Source organism: Aplidium turbinatum, chromosome 18 (genome assembly GCF_918807975.1).
Source record: "Aplidium turbinatum chromosome 18, kaAplTurb1.1, whole genome shotgun sequence".
NCBI classification, from domain to species: domain Eukaryota; kingdom Metazoa; phylum Chordata; class Ascidiacea; order Aplousobranchia; family Polyclinidae; genus Aplidium; species Aplidium turbinatum.
In genome coordinates, this window is record NC_137489.1 from 2,263,212 (window position 1) to 2,287,067 (window position 23,856).

The 23,856-nt window shown below is 37.0% G+C and overlaps 1 pseudogene; it reads right to left on the bottom strand.

The window, feature by feature from the left end:
• LOC145787878 (cullin-4A-like) overlaps positions 1-23,856 on the bottom strand; it is a 75,119-nt pseudogene that overhangs the window by 45,641 nt on the left and 5,622 nt on the right.

Consider the following 23,856-nt stretch of genomic DNA (forward strand, 5'->3'; position numbering starts at 1 on the left):
CGGACATTGAATCGTTGTAAAGGAGAACTAGGTAAATTGACATCCGAAGGGAAAACATTTTTTGATCATATTTTGCAAAAATTATGCTTCTTTTAGTAATGTCCTTCACATCATTGAAATACTTATTTTATTACCTTGCCGTCATCGTCAACACATGTCGAACGTTGTTTTTCGTTGCTAAAAATAATTCTAGGGGAATGGCGAACTTCTTTAAAACCAGCCACATTGAAGACACTCGTGCGAGTGTCGTTAGATGGTCCCGCAGTACTGAATTACAATCCCGACAAAGCAGTTATTGCGTGGTGCAACGATTCTATTGTAGGATGTCGCCCAGGCCCAGACTTTAACAACGCTAAGTGATCACTTTAGCATTGTTGCAAGTTTAATTCTATTTACTTGTGCTATTGTTATTTTTATTTTGTATTTTGGCCTCCAAGCACGCAGATTTGGCCGCCGAGAAGGAGCTCCCGGTAGGCCACGATGGCAACCGAAAAAAACAACTAGTTTTAAGGCCTGTACTGTGTTGCAAAATTTTGTGCTGTAAATATTATTTTGAGGCAAAAATGAAAGATTATAATTAGGCTAAAAGCGAATAGCAGAAATTGTTATATTGCAAAATGTGCAGGAGCTTACATGACTCTAAAAGGGCACCATTGCCCCCCCTGCCCCCCCGCTTCCGGCGCCCTTGGATGTTGATCCTCTGTACTGTTCAAGAGGTTGTTCCTCTGTATTGTCAAAATATGCGTAATAATTGACATTTTATGACATTATATTGATGCTTTGCATGCACGTACAAATACTGCTTCGAGGTTACTTGTTCTGTATGTAACTGCTATTCGTTGTAGCAATCCTACATCAGGAGCCGTAAACTTTTTCAACGCAAAGTGCCACATTGCCAATGACGTCAACACAACGACTTTTGGTCCAAAATATATTTTTCTGCGTAAGCTACAGGCTCGTAGTAATTGATTTGAACTTGAAGTAGGAAATAGCTTCATTTGAACTTGCAACAAATCACTTTTCCTGCCTGCAGCTTTAAAATGTTTACGATTGAGAAATCTTTTGTTTGTGTTGATGTATGGAAGGAAGGAAAAAATAATCAAAAACAGTAAAAAAATATATAAAAATCGAAATCAAAAAATCATAGTATATAAATTTTTGCTGTTTCTAATTAATGATTTGTTGCTGTTTTTATGAATTTAATTAACATTGAGAATATTGTTATTGCTATGTGATGATTGTTAGACATCGTTTGCCCTTCAATAACATCGCAGTGCAATTCCGTCAACAACCGCTTCAAATCGACGTTGAAAACGTCTCGTTAGTGTCGATGTACGAGCTCTATCACAGCAAAATTCTTCATTTTTACATTGATTCCACGTCTGCATACGTTGATTCAATGTAAAAATGATAGGTTTTGCTGTATAGGGATATTCATCTAACGTCACACAAGAGTGCAACAAACCTTTTTTCTAGCCTCTTCAGCTTTACAATGTTTATGATTAAGAAACGTTTTTTTATGAGGATGTAGGCTACACAATAAAAAAGAAATAAAATAAAAAACATAACAAATAAAGCAAAATTATTGTATATAATTTTTTTCTACTATTACAATCCATGATTTATTGTTGCTTTTATATATTTAATTACCCTTGAAAATATTTGTGGTTACTGAGTGAGGATTGTTAAACATTTTCTATGTTGTTGTTCGCCCGATTATAGCCCGGCATTGTTATCCTAACAAAGACAAACCGCAGTGGTAGACGAATAGATCGTCGCCCCCAGAACCCCTAGCAACAAGATTAATGAAGAAAACAATTAAAAGTCTTGTATCTGAGCAGTGAGCATGCCCAGTGAAAATATTGGTGTGAAATTCGTTAATTTCCTGCTTCATTTTCTTCAACATCATTTGGACTCTGCTGTTGATTCATGTATAGACTTTGATGATATTTGTGATCGCCATTCGAGGATTGATCAGTAATTTGGTAAACCATGGGTGTGCAACCTTTATTACAGGAGGGCCAGATATAAATAACTGGGTGAAGCCGCGGGCCGCACGTTTATTTAACATATGATTTCTAGTAGTTGCAAGCACAAAAAAGTAGTTTTTTTTGTTATTCATGTTATTCTTATGGCATTATTAGGGATTATCTCTTTGCAGATATAATAAGCTAAGACACATTAATTTCTGAAAAAAAATGCTATTCAAATTTATTGTCACACCGTGCTGGCTTCTTTTCCTGACGGCTTTTTCCAAACTTACCTTGATGGAAGTGCTCGCAATCGAAGTCTATTTTTCACGTGTTCGTCTGTCAGAACCGATCGATAGGGAGATTTAATGACGCCCACTTTAGAAAAAAATTGTTCGCACAAATAGCCTACGTTGAGCCAAGAAGAGCCATTTTTGAAGCCATGGATTTTTTGAAATGTGGAAAGTCATCTTAGTTGAAATGTTTTCGGTAAAAATCGCCAAGATTCATTTCTAAATACTTTACTTTCAAAATCCGTTTTTTCTTAAAGATCAATCAATTCAAGTTATATCTGCTGGTGCTTTGTCAATGTCTGTGTTGAATGGCGAAGAGAACATACCAACAAATGTTCATGAGATTTGAAGTCCTTGAAAGGAGCCAAAAATTCATACAACAATTTTTCAAGTTGGTCTGCAAATTCAGTTTCCTTCTTAGGATGCATTCCATAGTCTCTCAAAGTTGGAAAGTGGAAGAGATTTCCTGTCTGTAAGCTACGTGAGCTTTCCAAAGTCGTAATTTGTTCATAATGCCTTTTATGTGACCATACATTTTTACGTTCCAAATAATTAAAAACAATGGATTAGCGGTGGCCGGTGGGAGACTTCTAAAATGGTTAACAGAAGATGCGAAATCTACAATAATCCACTCCACAATGAATTGTTCACACGTGCCAGACTAATCTAAATTATAAACACGTTTCGCGGGCTGCATAGGCTACAATTCAAAATTGGCACATCTTCGCGGGCCGCACAATTTTTCTTCGCGGGCCGTATTTGGCCCGCGGGCCGCACGTTGCACACCCCTGTGGTAAACAATAAGATTATGAACAAAACTTACGTAATTCTGCGTAATATTGTCTATTTGTATATTGTGATGATGCAATGAGTAATCAGTGTAATCACTTTTGATTTTGAGTGAAGAATGTCACTAATCGCGTATTATTCGATTCTTTTCTGGATTTCGTTCCTCAGAACGAAAATGAAACACTAGAGATGGAGAAATGCAAGATAACATTTGAAGTACGCGGCCTGTGCCGTGTTTTCTATTCTTTTGCCCAAAAAAAATCTGGAGTTTCTAAATACGAATATTTTAAAATTTTATTTCAATATAAATTTTCTGCTTTAGTTTTGTATCGAACTGCATTCGAATGAAGGAAAATTTATTTTCAATCAAATTGCTACAAATCGGCTGCCGAGAAACATATCGTTGATTGGAAAGTCTGAATGGCTTGCGTGGAAGCTACACCGTTATGGTTAGCGAATCGCAGCTGCTCGCTGTACTAGCGAGTGCTCAGCCTTGTGCTGATAGCCGGGAAGAACGCCCCTCTCTTCACATTCGTTCAGATTTTGATTTGAATACCGCAAACCATGCTCTGGCCCGTGGGCCGTATGTTGCCCGCTCCTGATTTAGAACCATCGTGTAGAATTATGACACACAATGGATCGGTTCAACTTAAGAGTTGATAATGATTTTTGAACTAAATTAAATGATTTGGTTTCACTCCACAATTATTGCATTGGTAACTTGACGATTCAAATCCGAAAATTTGATAACAAAAATTTGTTTCTCTCAAATTAAATGCGTTTCAGTTCACTACTTAGAATTAAATTGCAATATAAGAGGTTGACAGTAGAAGATATTTCACTGTTAACCCTTGCTTTCTCAGTTTTATTCCATGATTGAAGTTTTACTCGCAGTTTTTCAATGCCAGTCTAACATTTTAAATGAACAATTTGAAGCGAGTTTGAATTGTTGCACCCGAACAATTCAATAGTTGTCTGATTTGAGAATTTATATTTCTCCCACGATTTACATTATCGCACAAACCGGACAATGATAATTAGTTGATTGTTTCAACGTCTGCAAACGTTGAATCAATGTAAACAACGTTTGATTTAGCTGTCTGGGTGGATGGCGAAGTATTTCCAACCATAAGCTACTTGTGTCATTCCACAAGCTGAGGGCTACGCATGAAGAAAATATTAGTGGCTTAGTTTTCATAAAGTTTTTGATATGACCGAATAAGGTATCGAACCCACAAACTCTAAATGTTGAACTCAAAGGTGTGATGTTGCACCAGAACCTGACCCGAAGATCCCAGTTCGATTCTTGGTATTGTTTAATTGAATATGGGGCTTTTTGAGCTGGTTTTGGCTTTGCTGAAAATGTTTCCGACTTGAATTAAAGCTTTGCAAAGTAGACTTAAACTTACATCGCGATTTTATTCACACAAATGTTCTGTTCCTAATTGAAGTGAAAAACTTTCAATCTTTGTTTGCAATATATTCGGTTTAACCCAATTGTCTGGTACTCTTTTGACAGTTCAAAGCAGGCAGTGACTTCGTCCAATGTTGTTGTAGTGAAAGCTATACAATGCGCAGAGGTGGGAATCCGACACTTTGAAACTAGCGCGTTGCCCCTACTCGGACCAAAAGTAGCGCGGGCTACCGCTACTACCTTTGTCCTAACTGACACGAGAGGTGTGCAGGAGCCGGGGTTGTGGAGAATTTAGGAGCCGAAGATTCTTGGCAAAAACAAGAGCCGGAGTCAGATTTTTTGCCAGTTAATACTTATAGAACCAAATCAAGACCAGCAGAAACATTCATGCGAAGGGTTCGATTTCTTACAAACTACAGCCTGGAAGAACTGCGACAGTTGGCTGAAAATCGTCAATTATGGAGACTTTTTATTGACACTATTTTGCGCCCAACTGGTGTAAAATAAATTATTATTATGGTTTTATTTCTAAACAGTATTCTTCTCACATAAAAATATGATTTTCTTTCTATGACAAGGGAGGGAAGGTATCATAGTAAGCTACAAAAATTTGGTCTGTGATTTATATTTTGCATCTAGAGTCAGATTGAACTCGATACTTCCAAAATATTTGGAGTCACAGACGTCGGAGTGGAACAGGAGTCGAGAAAACCGAACTAAGTACATCTTTGAATGATACTGGAAAGCTCTGGTTTATTTCTTCACTCTGTCAATCTCGGTAACTGGCCCTGCGTCAAGAGTCTCTACAAGTATGCGAAACTACTGGAAATAACCTATCATGGCTTTGTCAGTCCGAGGATAAAGATTTAAAACCAAACCAAACCATTTATTGTCGCTCTGCAACTGCTAAGGTCTTTTAGCGACAGGGCTCATTTTTAATTTTATATCAGGTTTACGATGTCATCACATTATTATCCGACTCATACTCACTGCGTTATGCAAGAAAGAACACAACCCGAACTGTTTTTGAAGTCTTCGGTATGACCAGACCTGCAATCAATCTCAGTCCTACAAGCACTAGAGAAGATGAAGTGAAAACAAACCAAAACTCGCGAGTGCAATGTTATTATTACACAAAACTTGCAAGAAAATGCGTAAAATAACTCCTTGTACATTAGCAGAGAATTGTGCTGTTGGGGAGTACAAGCATTGTGATGAAAATGAATTGCTTCCGTTGCAACCCAACCCATGGCAGGCCGGTGTTGTCCACTTTTCGACGGATACAAAAGCCCAGTGTGGCGGATATGCTCAAGTTGATATAGCCTACTGATCAAACAGCTGACTGTCACGTCAATAACCCAAATCTTGATGCACAGAATCTCATGAAGTTGTTTTTTGAAAGGTTTTCATTAAAGTATGGACCCAACTTCACAATCCACACTACGTCATAAAACAAAACCCCTGCCAATCCTGTTAAAGATTTGAGTATGTAGACTAAGTTGTTCCAGAAATTAAGTTTATCAATTATATCCACCAGATGGGAGACAGCAGCACTACAAAAACGAACGTTTGCAAAGACTCATGAACGTTTTTCTGCCGTTATTCGGCGCCTTGTTTTCAAGGATTGGTGATTATTGTGACAACAGCAGTCTAGCATTGTGAAAGGTCTGGTTCATCACAAGTATCAAAAGTTCGTTGTTAGAATGTTGTACAAACGCAGAAACAGCCACATACTTTTTTCTTTCAAAACATTTTCAACCAAAAAATCAGTGTTTTTTTACATTGAATCAACGTCTGTGGACGTTGACTCAATGCAAAGGCAACTGATTTGCTGTCAGGGTTATGAAGACGAAAAAGCAATGAAAGGGCAAAAGTAGAATCACACAAACTGAATCTCTGCTTGTGCTGTGACGCTTGCAATGTTTAAAAATACCTTCGCAGAGTTTGAAACAATGAACAACAAGAATCGATAGTTTCTAAACAATGCACATAGAGAGAACACCACATGTCGCATTGTAGAGGTCTCATTCAAACCAATAATCGCGTACAAGACCCGCGACCTGCCACGATGAACAGTCAAATCTTGTTATCGCGGTCCCTACTCGGCCAACATCACGCGTTGGCTTCGAGTCTGAGATTGGATTGTGAATCGCGTCCACCGCGCTATGCGACGTAATGATATTGCGTCGTGTTCTCTTTGTCTCTTTCCATATAGTCACGCTCCATTAGGCTCTCGATGCGTTTCTTGATGTCCATCGGCTGCAAAACAACGACGATTCTTTCATTTCATTTTCAAGCTACTTCTCATCTCACTAAGATTTAGATATTCACATCACGGCCAGAAGGTAACTTAAAAGATTTGAAAACGAAGCTAATTCACAAACGGAAGTTTGTTTCCAGACATCACATCAGTTGATTTCTACATTGATTCAACGTCTGTAGAAAACGGCTAATTTGCTGTCTGGGTTGGTCGATTTAATGGCTATTCGATCATCGTCGGGTTTAGTTTTTTAACGTGCGGGTTTTGCGGGCATTCCCACATTCGTAAATCCCACTCCAGATGACTGGCACTACATAGTACATATTATAGTATAAAACGTAATACAAGAAAAAAGAATGGGGGTGTCTCTTCAACACTTGGTCGAATGAACGAGAGAATTAAACAAGATGGAACACAAAGCCGATGCAACCTGTTTACATACTGTAATTAAAGAAGCAACTCCCCACTGGTAAACTGTAAACAAAATGTTCTTTACATGACCTCATCTAAAGAGCAATAAACAAAACATACAAGATTAATAGCAATAGGTTTCGCTTTTGGCAGCATGATCGTTACATATTCCACAAGTGTGGATAAAACGATCTGTTTCAACCCTGTGCTGTGGTGGTAGCAAATGTTTTAATATAACAAGCCTAACAGCCTCAACAGGAGCATACCGTACTTGACATAACTGGGAACTTCCTAACCCGATTTAGACATTTGCACGAAACAAATGGTTGAAGACTTTTATGTACAAACATTGTTTTATGTACACTTGTGAAATATGAACAAACTCTTCACAATAGCTTATTTTGTAAACGTGGACTGACACACAATTCAGAATTTGCGGCGCTCACCTTAAGCGGAAATTTCAACTGTTCATAAAGTTCAGAAACAAGAAGTTGATGTGAAAGAGATTTTCGCATTTTCATTATCCGCACGATGGCAGCATCGATCTGGTATTGTCGGTCTTGAAAGACGCGTTCCGTCGTGTCCCTGTTTTCCTCAACCTGAGAACAAACACACATGTGACAAACGGAAACACACGTCATGACAATGAGAGGAAGGCTTATACACGGAACAATTAAAGAAAAAAACGTGACAATCAAAGGAATACACACGATCATGAGAAACACACATAATAACATACGCACAATAAAAGGAACACACAACAATCAGAGAAATACATATGTATTCTAATATTCTCGCAGGAGGCTTGGCGGACGTCTAAACTAGCCTCATACTCACAGTTTCTTTCAGTTGTATCTGATTGATCTTGATGCGGATTAGTTTGTGCCTGAAGCTGGAATTGAACTCGAAATCATCGGAACTTGCGACTTCCTTGCCTTTGGGAACCTTGAGATACAAAATCAATCTTTTGATCAAACCCCAGTGAGATGATGACGTATTAAGTTGAGCACTTTCTGTGTACGCCCTTCACTACTTTATTGCAGACAAGTACTCGTGTTACCCAGTCACTGACGGGAGACGATACACCAGTTGAAAAACCATAAAATATTGCAGACCACGCTTGAACGTGGCTCGCTAAGAATGATCAATCCACACACATCGCAAAACCCGATCACTGCAAGTTGCTTTTAGTTATTAGCAAAGCAACATCTCTTTAACAATGCACTTTCATGTCCCATCTTGGCGCAATAGTTTTTTTAAGTGTGGCCCAGAGATTTTTACCATGAGTGGATATTTTTCAAGAATTGAAATCAGAACCTCACTTCTATGGAGGGGCCTGCTTGACCTTTCAATACTTCTTTAAATCACAATATCGCACAAGGCTTGGTTTCTTTCTAAGGGTTTTCAGTGCCATCAAGCTGATGCCTAGAGAAAAAGTCGTATTCAAGTTTCGTTCTCTGAAGCAGATGACTCCTTAGCCCAGTTGCTTTTTATCTCTTATCGAATTTATCCTTGCCGACTTGTTCCGACTGTAAGCATCGCAAACAACTTTTCCCCACCTTCGTCAGCACCCGAGCCTTCCCGCACGCCAGCGACTGAAGAGTCCGCTTCAATTCGGATTCATCAATGGATGTTGCGTCTCGTATCTGTTGGTAGGTAAATGAGTCGCCTTCGTTGAAGAGGAGGAGGACCAAGGTTTGAAACAATGACACCTGCAGCTCTTTGTTGCCCTGGAAAGAGATGCACAACGTTAATTTTAGATTATTTCTTTGAAAAGTTGCAAATGTTCAGAAATAGCTCATAATATTTGATGCAACAAACAACAACTTTAACAGGTTTTTAAACATACAAAATGACATGGCATAGAAAAAGAACGGTCTGCTACTATTTGGATAAATCCCAGTTCGGAGACGCCTTTTTCGTAGATTTCTAAAACCTCACAGTGGCATCTGATTATTCATAGGAATCAGCTTCTAATAGAGGTTAATCAAATAAAGTCTCAACCAAAGTCTCAGCAAAAAAAAAACAGTTGTCAAACGGCGTTTCGTGACAAACAATAGTGGTTAATCAAATGAAGTCTCAGCGAAAAGGCCTCAACTAAAGTTGCTAGATATTGCTATAGCCCATACCCGCAAGACATCAGCTAATCTTAATCTACCTGACTGAAACAATAACTTTCTCGTTTGCATGGGCATGGGAAGGTAAACACAAAAACTGCCCAGACAAATTCTCTAAATAAACAGAAGCCGACGATGGAATTAAGAAAGCACCGAATCGGTTTTCTCCGAAAGACTGTCTCCGAATCGGCATCTCCGAATCGGATTCTTCGAAATGGGCCATTCCGGGAAAAGAACGCTTTTAAAGAGTTACAACGTTAAGCAAAAGCTCTGTATTTGTGTAAACGACTTTTGAGCAACGTACGGTAGATTGTGATGTAAGCATAGACAAGACAGGCATCAAGCTGTCTTCCAAACAACTTACATTTTTAACCCTATCTGGTATTCGTCTCAAAGACGCGCGAAAAGCACGAGACGTGACCATTTGGCCACGCCCTGATTATTGGTTTATAACTCAACCGCTAAATATCGCACATTTGAGAAAATCGGCATGCACATAGTCAAATGCTTTTATTTTATATTTTAATTATTTGTTTTCAAAACAAATGTTTAGTTTGTGCATTCTGTAAACATATGTTGCAAAAAAGCTCTAAAAACGCAAATTTTACTGGCATTTAGTCATTTTATGTCCGATTTTGTTCGTTCGAATTTTAATTTTAATGATTTGTGAACTTTCAACAACAATATTTTGAAACCAATTATTTTTTCCTGCAATAAATGCAGTATTTTTCATATTCATACTACATCAAGCGGTTTTGAGGTTATTGTGATGAATTGCTTCTCCGCAGGTGGTCATGGCTGCTGAGCATCGTAGTATCTCTCATGACAAATCAAGATGAATGAAAGCATAAAATAGTTGTAGCGATCCCAGCCAGCAAATCTTTTTTTTCACATTGATTCAACGTTGGCAGATTGATTTTCTGGTTGAAATAACTCTAGTTTATCACATTCTATCCAGCCAGCAAAATTGGTCCTTTTTACATTTGTTTAACGTCTGCAGACGTCGAATCATTGTTGAAAGTGGTTGATTTGCTGGCTGGGTTAGAAGTATAGGTAACACGATTTCCAGTCAGCTGTTTTGTCAGGCGTTTCATTTCATAGAGTGTAGCTTTCATTTCAACCTGCCAAATGTTATAGAATCAAAGGAAAAAAAACTTCTTTTTGATACTTTTCAATGTAGCTAAACGTTGAAACGATATAAAAGCCAACTGTTCTGCCTGGGCTGCCTGCTTTTTGCTAAATTTCCCAGATAGCAAAACTGGTCATTTTTCAGACGTTGAATCAATGTGAAAATGACGGGTTTTTCTGTCTGGGTTGTTTAACTTGAGTCTAGCAATGTCGAGACAATGTAAGAAAAGTTAATTTTACTTTTCAAGATTCAAAATGAAATGTACCACAATTCTGGATCAACACACATCGAATGATCGTTGAGTTATGAAAAATTCAGTTTAGCGAAACACAATGCTCGCTGTTCTGTCATGAGCAGTCAGGTAGTGCTGATGCCAGGAATATCGCTCCTTCTCAGCTATACATGTCATGAATGGCAATAACATACATGTGCTTTGTGCAAAAAGGCATGTTGCATTTGAAGCAACGATGAGGAACTTTGCCGAGATTATTTCTTTTTTTGGAATAATCTGTTCCTCTGATGTCGTCTACACATATGGTACAAAACGCTTTGTGGATGGCTGTGGTTGATGATTCCGTTGTGATTAGCTCTGTTTTTTTTTTTTCAAAAGTAGCAAAGTGTAAATACTAAACTAAAGTAACGGATCATTACTAGTTGCTAAAGTTTGCTTTTCATGTTGTGAACACGTTTTTTCTTCGTAAAAACTGGTCAACTTCACTTGCCTTGCAATGACGCAACAAAAACTGCCTGAATTGAGATAAAACGATAAATTGTACTATGAGTCCCATTGCGTTTCGTTCTTAGTTTTAATGTGTGATTGATGACTTGACTCGCGGTTGACTGCGGCCACTGTGTATACAATAGCAGAAGCGATGAGTCATTTCGATGCCCATTGCCAAAATCTAGGAATTTAGACAAAATTTCTGAACAACCTGTGACAAAGTGCTTATTGTGAACCACATAGTGTTCCAAAAATAACCAAATTAGGTTTAACCCTATATTGCCCAGGTGGTGCTGAATCAGCACCAAGCACTTCAAATGTGCTGTCGCGGCTTAACCACTGGCTCCATGCATCCAGATTTTTTTGACTTTTCCTAAATATCATCGAATTTTATTGTGTGTAAATTTAGGCCTCCAATGTCTTATACTTTTCATGCAAACATATGCATTTTGAAATGCAATTGGTGAAATTTTGCTAAATTGCTCTTTTCGGAGAAGACTGTGTGTTTCTTTATTGCTCATATGGAGCGTCGCGCTGGCCGAGAACTGTCTAAAAACAAAACCGCAAAAATGTATGACTCATTTTCTGGTTGGTGGTTTCTGCTTTAGCGTTGTCAATCAAAGATTTGTGCTGACGCAGGATTTTATTTCATACACAAACCTTTCATCCAATAACATCATATTGCTGCAGTAAACGTAACATCCCCAGAAAACGTTTAGAAGCGGCGTGAAAAAACAAAGTAAATTTTCTTGGTAGATTTCAAATTTTTTTTATCAAAACGCTTGCTACTAATTTCATCGTTTGAACGCAACGCTGATCTTTAGTCAATTTGCTAAATAAAAAATCTTTTTGTTTGCTGTGAGATTCATAGCAGTTGTAACTTATGACCTCACAATTCCTTGATCTTCAAACGCAATCTATGAATTCCTTTTCTAACAACAAAACTGTACACATTTATCTATTTTACCTTCAAAACTGGGAAGTGGCGATGACAATACAAAGAGCCTTCATTCAAAAACGCCATATCACTGCAAACTTGAATTTTCTCCAGTCGCCTAAATGTTCAAATGTTGCAAAATGTAGGCTATCCACATTTTCTGGACAGATCTCAATTTTTCATGAAAGTGCTTGCTTGGTGCGAGTTTTATCGTTTCAACGCAAATGCTGATTCGGTCAATCTACAATGTCCGCAATTTCTTTTGTTTGCGTTTGTAGACAATGAATCAACGTTATGAGAGCGAATTTGTTCGCTCTGCCATACCTAGAAAAAAAACGAGTATTTACTCTATAATAACGTACGGTTTTCGAAGTATTAGATCAGAACATTGATCACTCTTTGCTGTGTACGTACTTGTTATTATTATTTTTTGCATCGATCACCTGCTTTAGGTTACGTAACTCAAGGAAAATCATAATTTGTTGCCGTCATAATGCACCGGCTATAAAATTCATTACAGTAAAATCTTCCAAATATTTTTAAACCTTTGTCAATATTTTTAAACCTTTCTCCCACTGATTAAACATTTATGTCAACGAAAAGGCGACAACTTTTATATAAGTGCTGAGAAGGAAGCATTTGAAGTGAGCGTAGATACCTTCTTGTAAATCGCGGAGGGCTGTCGCCTATATCCATTAGAAATGAAGCTACCCTCTTTTTCCTAAGCATCGCCCAGACAGACATTTGCAGACGTTGAACCAAAGCTAAAAAGGATTAATTTGGTGGCTGGTCTTTCATGTTCATGTAAATAATTTTTTTTTTAAAGTCACAATCAGGGTCTCATTTTATAAGTTATTTTGATAATTATGAATCCATTTATCGAATGTGGGCAACAATTTGACAATTTCTAACATCTTTTATGCCTTTAACTTTCTAAAGATTTAGATAACTACGCTATACTTTAGAAAATAGACTGTATACATAAGTGACGTCAGCCGAGTGGCTTTGAGAGCGAAGCATAGCTTCCAGTGGTGGGCACTAGTTACTTTCAAAGTAATTGAGTTACAGTTACTTCGTTCAAAAAGTAACTAGTTTTAGTTACAGTTACCGTTTTTTTTAAAAGTAACTTGTTGCAGTTACTTTTCAAAGAAATTGATGTGTACTGACCTATAACTACTCTTCTTTGCATGAAGTAGGCTACAAGTTGAAAAATACATGATAAAGGGCAAGACGATACTTTGTTCGTAGCTGTTGCCTAACTACAAAACAGCGACCACTCTACTAGCTGTCCACATACTATAATGCTTCTAAAAATCCATAATCCAAGCCCAAAACGTCCGCCTACCAAATATAAAAAAATTAAAAATTGAAAAAACGACATGCCAAGGACACTCCGTACTTATAAGCAGAAGGCCGTGTCAATACTTTTATACCGGTATCTAAAATGAGCGAAGAGGCACAACATCAATTTCAGCTCGCTTTGGCTTCAAAATGTCTTTTCCACGGGCAGAAAACATAGATTTACAGGGACGCAACATTTAGCCGAGTGGCTTTTAGAGCGAAGCATAGCTGCATAACATCAGCCGGAACTATAAAGGCTTCTCGAAAAGGGATTCCGACTGAAATTAGGAGTATAGAGAACCGGGAAAAATTTTCCTATATTCTATTAACTAAAGAAAAGTGAAACAAAACCAAAACAATGACAAGGTTTGCTTTTTGGCAACACATTATGCCCAACTGCAGTACAGAGTTATCCATGTGCTTTTCATATTTCCACCTGCTAAATATTATCACAATTTGATGGCAGTTAGCTCTGCATTGGAAAATAACTTCTGCGTGGACTTCGCAATACAGGCGCTATACCAAAGTCGCTATGTTCAATCTGCCGCGAGTCTCAAGCAGGATTTTATTTAGTCGTCATTGGGCAATTTGTTGCAATCCAAAGTAAAACAGGCATACAGTAGAAAATTTTAAATGCACAATATTATAAACTGCTTGTGCTGCATTGCAATACAAAATTTAATAATTTTCTGATCTTATTTTTGACTGAATAAATAATTTAGTTTCGGGAGAGAGTTTGCTTTTTTATACCAAAGACAGGCAAGACACAACAATAACACAGGGTTGAGCATTACAACAGTATATTACATATTTACAAATAGTTCAACATTCAAACGTTTTCGACTTAACTTAAGTCCTCATCAGGAATCTGTAAATAATTATAAACTACAATGAATTTCACTTCTTGACAGAGACTACCGCATAGACATCTTATTATAACTAGACCGCGCATCGTCACTTCTCTCGTTTACGATTTTTGAAGAAAGCAGGTTCAGACGTCAGCCATTATTAGTGTACCTATTCCGCGCGTTTGCCAATGCTTTTGTAGGGACCCGTAATGAATTTTCATTGTTTTGAATTCAATTCAATTCATTTTTCCTTGTCAGAATGAAAAAGAAATGATATTGTGAAAAAGAAATACAGGAACAAAACCAACAAAAGGAAAAGGTGGCAAAACTATAATGGTTTGTTTAAGACGTGCATGAAAGGATCTAATATTGCGGTATATGAATCGATAAATAGGCCTATACAGTAGTTAAGCACGGCCACCAAACCTGATACTTTAAAACAAGTAGAAGTAGATGAATTAATTAGTTAAGAATCAGTCGCCTCCTCGTTCCTGAAACAACTGGAGCGCCAATTCTTAAAGCAATGAGAACACGACTGAACACAACTTAACTTTCTACAAAATGTAATTCTCCTATAATATTTGCGTTTCTTAAAAAACTCAGTTGTTGTGAACAAATAATTGACAAAACAAATAGTTTTCTATGCAACAACACAACCGCAGCTTTTACCAGGATTCTGTTCAATAGAGATTGATGGCTTTCGATTTTCTCCGTTGTAGCAAAACGTTGCATTATGACGTAAATTCGTGTGATTTCATCAACAATAACTTTTAAAGAAATAGCTTCAGTTTCAAGTTGCTGTGAAATAACAACTAATAAATATCTCCGCAATTCACCTAGTATGACGAAATCTTTATATGATTTCACCTTTGCTGTTCTATAATCGCAAACATATTGTTGGAATTTGTTAATTTTAAATTACGTAATTGCTTCCTTTTTTTTTGTTTTGAAAGTGCTTTATATACCTCCGCACAAACAAGTTTTACATATAATATAGTAGGCCGTTTTGTCAGTTTACAAAAAAGCTGCAATTTCGTACATTGCTGGTTATGCTGCCAAAATGTGCGCAAAGATAACGTTATGTGCAAGGTGCCGCTTTGAACTGAGTTCACACACTTTACCTGTTCAACCCAGCTTCTTATCGTTTAAAGATAGAAGTGGACTTTTTAAACCTTCTTTCAGTGTTGTATATATTTGTGAGGAAACTGAATTATGCATTAAACGGTTACTAACTACCACAGCTGGGAGATTACCTCTTTGTCCAGGCATTGTGGAAGCTATTGCGGTAGCTGTGCTTGGAAATATAAATCATTCCAAGATATTTACTAATCTCACGGATCATGTGTTTGAATGCACCGTTACCGATAATCACATTTTTACGCTAGTCAAAACTGTGTCCAAATGTTATTTAAAAATTAGGTTTTACCACATTGGTAAGGAAACCTGCAAGCAAATACAAGGCAAATTGGTTCGTAAAACGCTTAACAAAACAGTGGTTTTCAAACACCAATAAACCACTTCCTTTCGACATCACATCAGTATTGGTGAATATTTAATTTGTTTTGATTTTGTTGAGCTATAGGCCTACGTTATAGCCGCTATAATATAGCGTATCATTCGCTTAGGTTTGATGTAATAAACTGTTTGTTGCTATTTTTACAATAGGCTAATCATCAGCTCAGCTGTAACGCCAAATTGAATACGGTAAGAGTTCTGCTGAACTGCTGCATTCAGTGTATCGTATACGTGCTCTCGCATCGCAGTGTTTATGCTTTATATTATAGACTGTATGTATAATTCTGTGCAATTTAACACATGCTTTTATTCATTTCATAGATGAATAAAACCTCTATTACACCAAAGTTCTAAATTATAGTTAACAAGTTAGTTTTCTGCAGAAGCGCAACCAGCTCAGAAATGTTATCGTTAACAGCGCAGCTTTCACGCGAGTTTGAGACACTAACAATGGCCGCCGCCTTTTTTCAATTTCTTCAATCGAAATACGAGAAGCGCAGTCTAGTTATAATAAGATGTCTGTGGACTACCGTAACTAACTAACTAACTTACTAAAAGCATCGAGAAACACGCACGATTAAAAGCACTGGAGTGGAAAACATACAGACAGACGAAAAATTACATTAAAAAAAGGCAACTGCATGACTAAGTTACAAACGAATTTGCACCACGGAGTACGTGATACAACTAGGCTAATAAATATTGAGGAGAATGGAGGCGCCACCGGCAAATAATTGTTTGTTTAGATTTGGATTGTAGCGTTTGATTAACAACGCTTCCTGAATTTTTGTGTCAAATTGGGATTTGCCTTTGCGTAAAATTTTAAATGATTCAGCAGAGAATTTTTGATCTGTGCAAAAAGAACAATCCATGATATGGTCCTTGATGGCACTTTTCTTTAAGTCTCTAAAGTTCAGATGCTCCCGTACTCTCGTGGTCAAATGTCTGGTGGACATACCGATGTACGTCAATGCCGAATCACACGGACATGTAAAACAATATACGACATTTGAGCAGAGAGACGAAGGCGTCTGGGACTTTAGTTGAAAATACGAACTAATTTTAAATGTTTTATAAACAGGAAAAACGTCCACATCAAATTTATTTTTCATAAACTGTCCGATTTTACGAGCAAACGTTTTGGATTCTTTTCCCACAAACGGAATGGACAAGCAATGCTTCACATTTAACTCATTTTCAGCCTTTTCTTTTTGGTTGGAATTATCAGAGATAAAACGATTCAATATTTTCTCAAAGTACAATTTTGGATAACCATTATTATAAAACATTTGTTTCAATTTCTCTATTTCAATATTAAAAAGAGCATCATTGCAGCAAATCATTTTAGCCTGAGCTAATAGGCACAAGATCAAACCAGACTTCCATTTCAATGGGCATAATGCATCAAAGTTCAAAAACAAACCAGTATGAGTTGGTTTGCGCCAAACCCAAGTATCAAATCCAGTGGCATTAATTTTAATTTCAACGTCCAAAAAAGAAAGGGTTTCACGTGCTTTTTCGATTGTAAATTTGATGTTTTTATGTTGAGAGTTCAGCATATCTAAAAAGGTTTCACATGAGGTTTCTTTATTGAATACCGCAAAAATGTCATCAATGTAACGTAAGAACAACTTCGGGTGAAATGCTAGATGTTTTTCAAATAATTTTGTTTCCAAATGTGCCAGAAAAAAATTAGCAATAGTAGGGCCCAATGGAGATCCCATGGCCACACCGTCAATTTGTTTAAACAATTGGTTTTTATACATAAATATGCCTTCGGTAGCTAAATTCATCAACTTGACAAATACGTCACGCTTGAAAGGTAATTGAGTTGGTTTTGTTTCCGAATAAATGTAGTCAGCAATGATGTTAACAGTCTCTTTCAAAGGTACGTTCGTAAACAGAGATTTAACATCAAAACTGACCATCATCTGTCCAAAAGACGGAGAATAATCTTTTAGTTTTTCTAAAAAATGACTTGTGGAGTTAAGCATATACGAATTTGGAATGTACGGTTTAATCATGCTATCTAAGAATTTTGCCAGTTCATATTCCGGAGAGCCTATCATAGAAACAACAGGCCGAAGAGGGTTACCTTCCTTGTGCACTTTTACCAAGCCGTATAGTTTACCGGGGTTACTGCCCGATGGAATCAGTTTTGTTATCAATTGTTTGTCGAAGTCTTTAAAGTACTTACGGATGTAGTACGCAATTGACTTTTCTTTTGAAATGATGGGATGTGATTTGCCGCTGTCTGAAATACGTTCAAACTTCGATTTATCATTGACTATAGAGTCCAGTTTCAGATAGTAATCCGAGGTGTTTAAAATTGCTGTCCCTTTTCCTTTATCAAATTTACAGATCTTGATGTCTTTGTTTTTTGATAGAGTGTTCAGAGTTCGGTGTATTATTTGATTTCGTTTTGACGAGCAAGCACGTTTTGCATCAGACATGAATCGTTTAACCATAAACTTAATTTCATCCTTAGATTCATCGTCAAGCGTGATTTCTTTTTCTTTCCTTGCCGAGTAAATTAATTGTTCCATGTTCGTTTTTATGCTGTCAATTTGAACTTTTTTCGGCAAAACGTGATGGTCTAATCCAAACCGCAAAGCGTCTTCTTCCAATAGACTGAGTTTCTTGCTACTCAAATTTATAATACAATTAGGAGATTTGTTTCACTGTCGTCGCCAGAGGTTGGTGAGCTTTTTTTGGTGAACATCAAGAGTTTGTTTTGCAAAGACTTTAAATTGTTCTGACAACAAAGATATTAAACATGTTTTCTGAAAGAAACTGAGTGCTGCTAGCGTCTGTCTCTTGTTTTCCTCATATTTGCTTTCCACAATGCGCAATTCCCGGCTAATTTCTTTTAACTTTCTGGTTACAATGATTTGATAGAGTTCATCCGGCTTTTTATAAACACTTAATCTTGGCGGTTTAAATTTCAAAAATTCTGGGCATATTTTTAAATTTAAGCATGTTTCAAAATATCGTTTGTCCAATCTCAATTTGACTAATTTTCTTCCGCAGCGCTCTATGTTTCTGAGCTGGTTTACAGGAATACCTCTCTTGTTGCTGATATGATAATATAGTTTCGGGAAAGAGTTTGCTTTTTTATACCAAAGACAGGCAAGACACAACAATAACACAGGGTTGAGCATTACAACAGTATATTACATATTTACAAATAGTTCAACATTCAAACGTTTTCGACTTAACTTAAGTCCTCATCAGGAATCTGTAAATAATTATAAACTACAATGAATTTCACTTCTTGACAGTGACTACCGTAACTAACTAACTAACTAACTAAAAGCATCGAGAAACACGCACGATTAAAAGCACTGGAGTGGAAAACATACAGACAGACGAAAAATTACATTAAGAAAAGGCAACTGCATGACTAAGTTACAAACGAATTTGCACCACGGAGTACGTGATACAACTAGGCTAATAAATATTGAGGAGAATGGAGGCGCCACCGGCAAATAATTGTTTGTTTAGATTTGGATTGTAGCGTTTGATTAACAACGCTTCCTGAATTTTTGTGTCAAATTGGGATTTGCCTTTGCGTAAAATTTTAAATGATTCAGCAGAGAATTTTTGATCTGTGCAAAAAGAACAATCCATGATATGGTCCTTGATGGCACTTTTCTTTAAGTCTCTAAAGTTCAGATGCTCCCGTACTCTCGTGGTCAAATGTCTGGTGGACATACCGATGTACGTCAATGCCGAATCACACGGACATGTAAAACAATATACGACATTTGAGCAGAGAGACGAAGGCGTCTGGGACTTTAGTTGAAAATACGAACTAATTTTAAATGTTTTATAAACAGGAAAAACGTCCACATCAAATTTATTTTTCATAAACTGTCCGATTTTACGAGCAAACGTTTTGGATTCTTTTCCCACAAACGGAATGGACAAGCAATGCTTCACATTTAACTCATTTTCAGCCTTTTCTTTTTGGTTGGAATTATCAGAGATAAAACGATTCAATATTTTCTCAAAGTACAATTTTGGATAACCATTATTATAAAACATTTGTTTCAATTTCTCTATTTCAATATTAAAAAGAGCATCATTGCAGCAAATCATTTTAGCCTGAGCTAATAGGCACAAGATCAAACCAGACTTCCATTTCAATGGGCATAATGCATCAAAGTTCAAAAACAAACCAGTATGAGTTGGTTTGCGCCAAACCCAAGTATCAAATCCAGTGGCATTAATTTTAATTTCAACGTCCAAAAAAGAAAGGGTTTCACGTGCTTTTTCGATTGTAAATTTGATGTTTTTATGTTGAGAGTTCAGCATATCTAAAAAGGTTTCACATGAGGTTTCTTTATTGAATACCGCAAAAATGTCATCAATGTAACGTAAGAACAACTTCGGGTGAAATGCTAGATGTTTTTCAAATAATTTTGTTTCCAAATGTGCCAGAAAAAAATTAGCAATAGTAGGGCCCAATGGAGATCCCATGGCCACACCGTCAATTTGTTTAAACAATTGGTTTTTATACATAAATATGCCTTCGGTAGCTAAATTCATCAACTTGACAAATACGTCACGCTTGAAAGGTAATTGAGTTGGTTTTGTTTCCGAATAAATGTAGTCAGCAATGATGTTAACAGTCTCTTTCAAAGGTACGTTCGTAAACAGAGATTTAACATCAAAACTGACCATCATCTGTCCAAAAGACGGAGAATAATCTTTTAGTTTTTCTAAAAAATGACTTGTGGAGTTAAGCATATACGAATTTGGAATGTACGGTTTAATCATGCTATCTAAGAATTTTGCCAGTTCATATTCCGGAGAGCCTATCATAGAAACAACAGGCCGAAGAGGGTTACCTTCCTTGTGCACTTTTACCAAGCCGTATAGTTTACCGGGGTTACTGCCCGATGGAATCAGTTTTGTTATCAATTGTTTGTCGAAGTCTTTAAAGTACTTACGGATGTAGTACGCAATTGACTTTTCTTTTGAAATGATGGGATGTGATTTGCCGCTGTCTGAAATACGTTCAAACTTCGATTTATCATTGACTATAGAGTCCAGTTTCAGATAGTAATCCGAGGTGTTTAAAATTGCTGTCCCTTTTCCTTTATCAAATTTACAGATCTTGATGTCTTTGTTTTTTGATAGAGTGTTCAGAGTTCGGTGTATTATTTGATTTCGTTTTGACGAGCAAGCACGTTTTGCATCAGACATGAATCGTTTAACCATAAACTTAATTTCATCCTTAGATTCATCGTCAAGCGTGATTTCTTTTTCTTTCCTTGCCGAGTAAATTAATTGTTCCATGTTCGTTTTTATGCTGTCAATTTGAACTTTTTTCGGCAAAACGTGATGGTCTAATCCAAACCGCAAAGCGTCTTCTTCCAATAGACTGAGTTTCTTGCTACTCAAATTTATAATACAATTAGGAGATTTGTTTCACTGTCGTCGCCAGAGGTTGGTGAGCTTTTTTTGGTGAACATCAAGAGTTTGTTTTGCAAAGACTTTAAATTGTTCTGACAACAAAGATATTAAACATGTTTTCTGAAAGAAACTGAGTGCTGCTAGCGTCTGTCTCTTGTTTTCCTCATATTTGCTTTCCACAATGCGCAATTCCCGGCTAATTTCTTTTAACTTTCTGGTTACAATGATTTGATAGAGTTCATCCGGCTTTTTATAAACACTTAATCTTGGCGGTTTAAATTTCAAAAATTCTGGGCATATTTTTAAATTTAAGCATGTTTCAAAATATCGTTTGTCCAATCTCAATTTGACTAATTTTCTTCCGCAGCGCTCTATGTTTCTGAGCTGGTTTACAGGAATACCTCTCTTGTTGCTGATATGATAATATAGTTTCGGGAAAGAGTTTGCTTTTTTATACCAAAGACAGGCAAGACACAACAATAACACAGGGTTGAGCATTACAACAGTATATTACATATTTACAAATAGTTCAACATTCAAACGTTTTCGACTTAACTTAAGTCCTCATCAGGAATCTGTAAATAATTATAAACTACAATGAATTTCACTTCTTGACAGTGACTACCGTAACTAACTAACTAACTAACTAAAAGCATCGAGAAACACGCACGATTAAAAGCACTGGAGTGGAAAACATACAGACAGACGAAAAATTACATTAAGAAAAGGCAACTGCATGACTAAGTTACAAACGAATTTGCACCACGGAGTACGTGATACAACTAGGCTAATAAATATTGAGGAGAATGGAGGCGCCACCGGCAAATAATTGTTTGTTTAGATTTGGATTGTAGCGTTTGATTAACAACGCTTCCTGAATTTTTGTGTCAAATTGGGATTTGCCTTTGCGTAAAATTTTAAATGATTCAGCAGAGAATTTTTGATCTGTGCAAAAAGAACAATCCATGATATGGTCCTTGATGGCACTTTTCTTTAAGTCTCTAAAGTTCAGATGCTCCCGTACTCTCGTGGTCAAATGTCTGGTGGACATACCGATGTACGTCAATGCCGAATCACACGGACATGTAAAACAATATACGACATTTGAGCAGAGAGACGAAGGCGTCTGGGACTTTAGTTGAAAATACGAACTAATTTTAAATGTTTTATAAACAGGAAAAACGTCCACATCATATCTATCAATCACATAAGCCAGAAAACGAGTAAAAGTCAGAATGCATCACAACTAAAAAATCAGTTAATGAAGGAAGTTCGGTATTGTCTCACCGTGGATAAAGCGGAAAAGCAACATGATCCGGTCCAATCTACGATCCAGCTCCGCCTCCGAAGCTTCCTTGTTCCCGGATTTCATTCTCTGATCAACGTACTTGGCTACAAACGACCAAGCTTAAGTACAAAATTTTCTTCCGTCTACTAAATCGTGCTCTTAACAAGGAGTGTGAAACCTGACCCATGGGGGTGCAGGATGTTTTATTATTAAGATTAGTTATAATATGGCGAAAGAAGCTGTGCTTATTTATCGAGTATCAACAAACTTTCTAAACTGCAGACGACTATTCCTTTTCAGCCATTCTAAGAGGAAGTGCAAGAACTGGTTTGATTGCAAGATGATGCCAACAACGAAATAGGTTAAAAGCCACTGTACAAAAATCAAGCTACTAAGGGTTGAATGTAGAAACTAAACTTAAGCTGTCCTTAGCCATAAGAACTACTTAAGTACTAATCATGTCTTAAAACTGTATGCAGAAACTAAACTTTTGAGTAAACAATACTTAAGTTCTTATCAAAATGTTTAAAAGTTAAGACTGCTACTGACCAGTCTTGAGTTGTGATTATTTCTGGGAATGCCTAAAGTTATGGTACACGTTAGGCTGATACGAGGTGATGGGGAGATTGCTTTTATACTGGTAGAGTTGCTCCGTTCGCTTTTGGTTGATTTTCTTTGGAATTTTTATGGTTTTGAGAAAACGAGGGAATCCTTTCCTTTTATGTCAAATTGACACTGATTAACTGGTGTGAAATAATCATTCATGGTGCTACTGAGTACTGTTTGGTGAATGCTTGTAAAGTTTTCAACAAAAACGTTATATAGGCTACTTGCACAGTTTACAAGGTTTTACAAAGGTACCGTAGCAAGATAATTGGAAAATGGTTCTGTGAATGGTAATCAGGTGATTGTTTATTTCTGAGTGACTTCTGTTAGCTTTTGGATACATAAAACGCATTAATTGAATAGGTAATCAGTTTATAACATAATTAATTACATAATAACGCCAGTGCTGAACCCAGCTAACGATAGGGAACGAAGATACAACAGGAGTCACATTAACACACGTGTTCGAATCGAACAGTCATTTGGTGTCCTGAAGCAACGCTTCAGGTGTCTTCGCGTTCCACTGTGGACACATTTCAGCAACTCCTTGGTAATAATAATAGCAGTATTCTGTCTGCACAATTATGCAGTTAAACGTGGACAACCACTTCCAGAAGATGTTGTTGAACAAGATGACCACAATCAAGGACCAGAAGTAGATTATGCTGCTCCTTTATCTTCCTCAGCAACAAGCTTACAAGGACGTGCGGTTCGCTTGCAGTTAATAAACCAAAACTTCCAATAAACCAATACTTTCAGTTAATAGACCCTTTGGCAAGAGTTTATGCGACTATGC